The sequence below is a fragment of the Dromaius novaehollandiae genome, chromosome 6 (assembly GCF_036370855.1).
Source record: "Dromaius novaehollandiae isolate bDroNov1 chromosome 6, bDroNov1.hap1, whole genome shotgun sequence".
In the NCBI taxonomy this organism is placed as follows: domain Eukaryota; kingdom Metazoa; phylum Chordata; class Aves; order Casuariiformes; family Dromaiidae; genus Dromaius; species Dromaius novaehollandiae.
The window spans coordinates 49139643-49147730 of record NC_088103.1 but is presented as its reverse complement, the minus strand read 5'-3'; the positions used below and the strand labels follow the sequence as shown (position 1 = coordinate 49147730).

Genomic DNA, 8088 nt, shown 5'->3' with positions numbered 1-8088 from the left:
ACGGGACCGAGCCCTCGTACTCGGTAGTGCAGAGGAGGAGGAGAAGGGGAAGCGATTTTTTTCCTTTTTCCCTGCCTCCCAGCACTGGCAGCGTGCAAACCCCGAGAGCGAAACGCCTGCAGCCCCAAGGCTGGCGTTTGCTGCTGCTTCAGAGCACTGTGCTACGTTACACAAACCGTTTGCTCATTTTGCAAATTCCTTTTGTATTTTTAGAAGCGTTTATTTTGTCCTCGGACAGAAAATCGCCCTGCGGCAGAGTGCACGCAGCAATTTAAGCTGATACCCGCAATTTGCAAGGCAGGCCGCGCAACCAGCCCCGCCGCTGAGGCTGACGTTCACGTAGCAGCGATTGCTCAGCTCCGCTCCCGTCCCTGCGCTTGGGCACCACGGTTTAAGGGTACACGAGTGTTTTTAAATCCTGAAGATCTCTGAAGCCGAAAAGCAAGGTTTTGTACCAGGGGTGACAGGACACGCTGCAGCCTCAGCAGCTTCCTCAAAAATAGATTTATTCACCATAAACTCCTAGCAGCAAAAAATATCAAGAAAGAGGTGGAAAAATAAAGTATTTATATTAGCAAAACAACACGATCAGCTGTTAAAAAAGCCCAGATCCCTTCCCATCCCAGTTTTGCCCCTTCCTGCAGCTCAGTACGCCCGTCCCTCAGTCAGGTACCGGCTTCCCAGCGGCGTGGGACGCGCGTTCCCGCGAGCCCGGCAGCGGCACGGGAATGTCCTTGTTTCATCGGCGGAGAAATGAGACCCAGGGAGAAGCTGCTGTGAAAACTGGCTCCATTCTGCACGTGCATTGAAACGCCACACGCGAAATACGAAAAGCAGCCAGCACAGGTTGCGCTGCAAATACGGAAGAGCCATTTGGGGGAACGTTACCTAATTTGAAATTTCAGCTTCGCTCTGCGATCTAATGGCTTGACCATCGCCCTGGCACACGGCTTTCGTCAATCAATGGCGCAAAATGCGCTAGGAAATTAAAATTGCTTCTTTGGCACTCGGGTTTTTGAGCCTCCTTACCTTCCCGGTGTATTTTTAGAGCAGGCGATGTTATTACTCAGCATCCCATAAAAAGGCTTTATAACGGTTGCTAATTAGTGCGTTAATGCACCAGGCTGCCGCAGAGCTCGTGCAGGCTTCGTCTGCGTGGACGCGGTTCGTCCCGGTGCACCAGAGCAGCAACATCAGCCCCAAAGCGGCGACGGACGGAAAACGACCCAGTGCAACAGAAAGTCTCGTCCGACGGAGCAAAAGCTTTGCCCGCGGCGCCGTCGGCGTTGGTGGGATGGAGGTGGAAACACTGGACAGGGTTAAAAAAATGATGATGTTAACGGTGCTGGTGCGGTACAAGACCGAGGACCGGCCAAGGCCCACGTGTGTCCCCAGCTCGTGGCACCCCGGCTGCTCCGGGGGACGTCCCAGATGGTGGTTCTCCAGGGGTTTGGCTGGAAACAACAGCCACGGCGACTGACCACCCTCCGTGGGGTGTCACTGGCAGCGCTGCTCCCCCCAAAGTCTGGCTTACGCCTCAAAACCACCCAAACGCTTTGTGCACGTGATCCAGCGCTCCAAACGGCCTCCTGGCTTTTGCACTGGATTCTCCTCCCAGACCCATTTTACAGAAAATCCCGCGTGGGTCTGCACAGCTGCTGGCTGTCCCCTGCTCTGTGCCCCTCCTGGGAGCCTCCTCGGCCGGGATGGAGCCACCTCGGCCGGGATGGAGCCTCCTCGGCCGGGATGGAGCCTCCTCGGCCGGGATGGAGCCCCCTCGGCCAGGATGGAGCCACCTCGGCCGGGATGGAGCCACCTCGGCTGGGATGGAGCCTCCTCGGCCGGGATGGAGCCTCCTCGGCTGGGATGGAGCAGGGGCACCGCTCCATCACCCCAGCCGCAGCCGGGGCTCATCCAGGCAGGGACCAGACCCTGCCGTCGGCCTCCCGCCTCCACCCCGCCAGCTCCCATCAGGGACCATTGCACAGGGTATTAGCTTCGTGCTTAAATCCTTCCCTTGTGCTTATCCCGGGATTTGCGGGAGGAAAGGCTCCAGGATAAGGATCACAGGCTGCCCGTAGGCCAGGTGCGTCTGGACCGGCCGTGCGCTTCCACCCGGGCTGGCGCGGGAACCACGGCAAACGAAGCAGCTCTCAGGCCGGGGTATTTGGTGGCACATCAGCTGCCGGGGGCACTTTGCCTGCGGGTTTGAGGCGTTTTACGAGCACCTCGGGAGGAGCCAAGCGCTCGCAGAACAGTAAATTTCTTGAGCACAGGGAAGGTTTCAGACCATCAACCTCTCGCAGCTCATCTCCAAGGAGGTTTCTTGGTAGAGCAGCCGCTTCGAGGTGCTCCCAGCTTGGGCCTCCCGGGACGTATGTGCCCACCCAGGCTTTAGCCCTGATGCTTAACCCCCCGATCCCCGCCCGACGAGGATGGCAGTGAGTTTAGTAGGGTGATATTTTCCTCTATTGCTTCTTCTGCTTGTGATGAAATTCCTGCAACAGGCAGCCTTCCCTTCAGCGCAGTTACGTGATTCACGCTGCTCGCCCGCGCGTAGGGCCGTGCACCGGGGCAGTGCGCGCCCATCACCGACGCTCGGCGACCTGGGCTGTGGCTCGCTGGAGGCGAGTGCGGAGGCTGCGCCGCGGGTTTGGGCTCGTCCGCGGGTTTCGGCTCTGAAACGCAGGGCAAGAGAGTGGGATAAGGGCCAGGAGGCCGCGGGGATCCTGCTTGTCCCCGGGGAGCCGAGGGCAAACGGTGGCACCGAGAAGCGCTGGGATTGTTCTGCGGGAACTTTGGAAAAGAATAACAATAGCTGAATTCGGTCTTCAGGGAAAAAACAGTAACCCTAGAAATGTAAAGCAAAACGTGGTGAACTTATTTGCCAAAGCTACTAGCATCCATATCAAAGCCTGCCTGTGTAGATCCCTGTGTCCTGTGTAGATCCCAGTATCCTTCCTCTTTGCTCTTTTTTTTTTTTTTTTGAAAATAGTTTTAATTTTATTAGGAAATTTTCAGAAATGAGTGCAGCCATTCACATGAAAGCTCAGTGTGTTAAAAACCAAGCCAGCCAGAGGCAAGTTCCTCTGCGGGAGAGCTCACGGGTGAGAGCACTTCATCCAAGTCACACGACACAGGCACTCTTCACAACTCGACTCTGAGCCTGGCTTTCAGGGACGCCCTCAATTGCTGGGACGCCCTGGGATGGCTCTCGGGAAGCCTTTGCTATTTCTGAGCCAGAAACAGGCCACATAAGGTCTCCCTCACAGCCTTAAACCAGTGTAAGAGCTGTTCAGTTCCCCCATCTCCTCGCTGAAAGCAAAAGGCGATTTTCCCGGGGAGGCTTTGCAGAACATGCAGCTCCTGCACCTTGCACTTTGGGGATTTTTATTAATGTTATCATTCAGTCAACACAATGACAGGAAAAGGAGACTCTGAGAGCAGCGTGACCTCCCGCAGTTCAGTCTTCTGGATGCTCTTAGCACTGGAGCGCGTGGATTCAGCCGTGCTCTGCACACCATGGGTCCAACGCGCCGGTGAACCGCATGCCAAAGCGAGCGTCCATCCTCGCAGCAAGGCTCGTCCCCATGCACGTAACGGCACGGGATGGGATGGCCCCGCTCCGGAGCGCTTGGGCACGGCGGATACCCAAGGAATACCTCAGCTCCATGTTTTTTCCAGCTTGCTTTCTATGTGGAATACGGAAAAGCACGTTCTCCCTGTTCCCCCAGGGCCTGGAAGCATCTTTTTTAACCCTTATTTCACCATTGCCACCCCGGCTCTGCTTGCTGGCCATGTGTCACCAGGCAGCAGGGCTGCAGGCTGGTGTCCGTGCTGCCGGCCGGTGTCCACGCTGCTCGGCTCCGCTCACGCTGGCTGCTCTGAGAAACGAGAGGAAAACGGCCTCGCCAGCCCTCGCCCCCGGCCCCCCCCGCTGCCCCGCTCCTCGCTGCGGCGCGGGTCGGCCAGCAAGGCGGCCTTACCTGCGCGGGGCTTCGTCCCGCTGTCGCTCCGGGCGTCCCCTTCGTTACAGCTCCTTAAGGAACTGCTGTTTGCAAGGCGAAAACGCTGTTCTGGGAAACACGAGGTCCAGGGCGGCGAGGCAGCGAGGCAGCTCAGCATCTCCGAAGACAGGGGCACCTTTTCCTGAGTAAATAAACAGTACAAAAATGTGGTCCTGCAGCACACACGAGCGTGCAGCCGTTTTGCACGGGAAACCTAGGACTCAAATGCAGTGTGTTCAAACAGCTCAGTAAAATGGGATTTGCACCTTCTCTTTTTAAATATTGGGTGTTTCCAAACAGTTTATACTTTTGCTTTAGAAAACACAGTTCTGCTCTGCCCCATCTAGCAGCAACGCAGCTTTAGCTTTCTGGGCATTATTTTTGGCAGATCTGTCCTTTCTTTTGTGCAACATGCATTGTCTGGCCTGACAGCTGCTCCTCTGCCTCTGCTCGTGCCTTTTTAATCAGTAATCTCTTCTTTGATTTCTGTTTAATTTTGTTTTTTTAAAAAAATGTCATAGCTTATTTCTCAAGTCCTGAGCACGCACAAAGAGAGCGGCGATGTGACGAGAACGCACGCACGGCCGGGGCTTTGCAGGCAGCTCGGGCTCGGCCTGCGCGCCCGTACCTGCACAGACAGGCACGCGAGCGGCTCCTGCTTCTGACCTGCGGACAGTCACGTGCAAGAGCAACGCGTGCTGCAGATCTTCATGTTTTGGTATCTTGCATGTGCATAGTCAAAGAGACAAACATGAAAAGTTAGGTGCACAAATACAGAGGGTTTTTTTTTAAGCCTGGTTTTTACTCGGTGTGAAGTTAACATTGAAGCAGACTGGGCACATTTATAAAGCCTAAAACCCCAAAGCTTAAGCCGGGAGAGCCCCGCGGTCGCGGGCAGCAGCGGTGTAGCCGCGTCTCGGCCGGCCGCGCGCCCGGCAGGGCAGGTCCACGCGTGGTCCACCACGAGGCCCCTCCGGCAGCGAGCCCGAAGCACGGGCTTCCTCCAAGCCAGCCGTCCCCGCGAAGAGCGGTGACAAACCGGTGGTGACAGTTCCCTGGGGCAGAAGAGCTGGAGGTCACCACTCGCGGGGGCCCTGGGGTGGCAGAGCCAGCAAATTACATCTGTAGAGGTTCAGACCTTCACCCATAAATCCAAATGTTCAAACTAGATCCCTCCTTTATGTGGATGATCTCAGACAGCACTATCTCAAAGCTCAGAAGAGCCTCTCAGATACCGCGGTGTTTCTCGGATGGGTGCAAACACGTCAAGAGCAGACCTTCCCTCAAGAACAGACTTTGTCATTTCCGACAGAGCCTGGACAGTCAAGGGACTAGAAAACAAGAGCATAGACGTGTGACCGTAACCTCGTTGGCCCTCCAAACCGTGCTTCGGTTTGAGCGCTGCGCGATGGATGGAGAGTGGGAAGTTTGGGCCAGCTCCTGCTTGAACACCAAAAGTCAAAAGAGCCACCCAAGAGTTAAAAGCACAGCAAAGCTACAGTAAATACTACGCAGGTGCTCCCGGCGGTGACATCTCAACAAGGAAATCCTCCTCGCCCGTAACGCAGGAAACGGGCCTCCCCTGCAGCCAGCAAACACGGCAGGCACAGACAAAGCCGCACGCCCGCCCTCCTGCCGCGCCGGTGCCGGCTCCCACGTCCGTAGCGGTCCACTCCCCCCGCGGCGCAGCACAGACGTTACTGCAAATTGCACAGACCGGAGCGGGGGTTGGACGCTGTAGGACCCTGCATGGCATTTGCACAAGTGGAGATACGGTGCCTCTCAGCAACATACCCTCCGCAAGCTGCAAACTGTGGATAATGGACATAAATGGCATCGCCAGCTCTGCACAGCTGCCTGTGTGCAGACCTGGCGCTCCCCCTGCCCGTGCACCTTGTGCGCACGCAGCCGTAAACCGCTCTTCCCCGGGCTACGAAACGCCACCCTGCCCGGCCGGTTCTGGAGCAGGGACCTCGCCTTTCCGGGCAGCCTTAGCACTCCCTGAGCAAATACCAACGTAAATCAGCCCACGACCGAGGAAAAGCAGGGAGGCTTCTGCAGGCTGTGATAGCTCAGGGTTGAGGAATGAGGCAAGCAAGGAATTCGCTTAATCCCTGACGCGATCTCATTTATACCGAGGCCAACCTGGCGTAACGCGGCGGCGTGCTGGGTGGCCGTGCAGCGCCTGCGCCATCGTGCCCAGCATCACCGGAGGCAGCCACCGCCTCCAAACTGCCCATAACTATCTCACCCCCTCCATAAACCCCCACTGCTTCTCTCTCCTCAGCTTTTAATTTAACCTCCCTGCCCTGCTCCTCATGCCTGCCAGCCTTGCCGGATTGCATCTCATCTCTTATCTCCTCTTACACCCCCTCGTCCTGCAGGGCTGGGTTTGGGGGTGCAAGAGTAAAGGCAGCCCCCGACACCCATTCATGCCCACTCACGCCCATTCATGCCCGCCCACTCATGTCCCCTCATGCCCATTCATGCCTGCCCCCTCACGCCCATTCATGCCCCCTCATGCCCATTCATGCCTGCCCCCTCACGCCCATTCATCCCCCCTCACGCCCACTCTCCCATCTTTGCAGAGAAGAGAGATACACCCAGCCCTGCACCCACACCTCAGGTGTGTGGCCAAGATCTGTTAATCATTTTTATTGCTGCAAGTGCTACTAATTATTATTTTAGCTAATGCAGCTACAGCTGCCACTCTTCTCCCCTTTGCAATGTTAAGCCTAGGCCATTTAACATACAATCCCTAGCTGCCATTTGCATTGCTAATTTTAACAAGTTTGCTAATATCCTCTCAGACAGGGTGATAGGCAGAGCTAATACAAACTTCCTAAGGAAAAAAAAAAATCCTTCTTGCAGAGTTATTTTAGCAATTCCCTATCTGAACACAGCTGGTCGGATTATGCATTGCAAATCAATGGAGCTGCAAATATACTCCTTTTTCTGCTCATGAATCGTTTTGTAGATCAATCCTATGGGTATTTATACTTAACTATTCAGGAAGGAAGGCAGCAGGAAGATCTTGCCTTTATTTATGCTAGTTGTTGCTATTATTTGCAGTATCTGAGGATTAGCAAACTGCTGAGAGCTCAGACCTGGTGTTGGACCCACTGAGCAGGGCACAGGTAGCTGAGAAGCTTGTATTTTATACCTCCTTCTCCCATGTATTGTTCTGTCAGACTGCTTAGCTCAAAATCACAGGCTTTGATCAGCACTTAACCTGTGAGCCTGACCTAGTCCCTCCAGCTTCCTCCGTTGCTGCCGAACACAGAAATGCCTCAAAAAATGGCTTTGATGTGCCTGGAAACGCCTCCGCCGCAGTAAGCGAAGGGTAGGTGCCTATGCATCTCACTCAAATCCCCCAGCTGGATAAAACGAGTCCTCTCTTGGGTGAGAGACGTGTATCAGCTGGGGATTCACTGGGGGCGATGCAGCGGCAAAAGCGACGTGACAGCAGCCTTGCGTTTTTGCAGCCTCTGCCTCCGCTTTGCGGCTGCCTCTGCCCTGGGAGAGTCACTACTGTTTGCTCCTCCGGCGTGTAGGGACCAGCTCCTGGCACCAGCTAGCACAGGACAAAGAATGAATTAAGCTGGACAGAGAAAGGAATTTTCCATGGGAAATTCTATTCTATGGACATCCGATTTCATCCAAAATTATGGTGAGAAGTTGAGTCACTGAATGGTTTCATAAGATTTGAGCTCAGCAGTAGCTAAATGAGCCATTCTGAAATACCAAAGTGAAATACTAATCTGGAATCTTTCCTTCCAAAACACCACTTCAGAAGTACAGTTTGGTGAAAGCTCTACCCTGCAGCTGAAACAACTCCAGGGAGAAATGTTTCAGCCAGCTTTAGCACTGAACATATAACAGCTAAACAAGAAGCAACAAGCCGTGTTCATGCCCACGTGTGCTGCTCTGCGCCTGGAGAGCAGCCGTTTCCCAGCTCTCTTCCCCAAAGTCCTCTTTAAAAAATGTAAATCGCAAGGAAATATGGATGGATGCTATCAAATTGCAATCTGCAGTTCGGATGAATATTCACAACCACGAATGACTGTGTCATTTCTAATCA

The 8088-nt window shown here is 54.7% G+C and overlaps 1 protein-coding gene across 5 annotated transcripts in view; it reads right to left on the bottom strand.

Annotated features, from left to right (window-relative positions):
* Positions 1-549: 549 nt before the first annotated feature.
* The window catches only part of PWWP2B (PWWP domain containing 2B), a 49649-nt gene continuing 42110 nt past the window's right edge, over positions 550-8088 (bottom strand). The window contains exons 3-4 of one of the 5 annotated variants that reach the window (XR_010389817.1): positions 3987-4149; positions 550-3884 (exon numbers count right to left, since the gene is read on the bottom strand). The gene's annotated coding sequence lies outside the window, so the exon portion shown is untranslated. The remainder of the gene's footprint in view (positions 3885-3986; positions 4150-8088) is intronic. The other 4 variants (XR_010389818.1, XR_010389819.1, XR_010389820.1 and 1 more) reach the window with 4 other exon arrangements.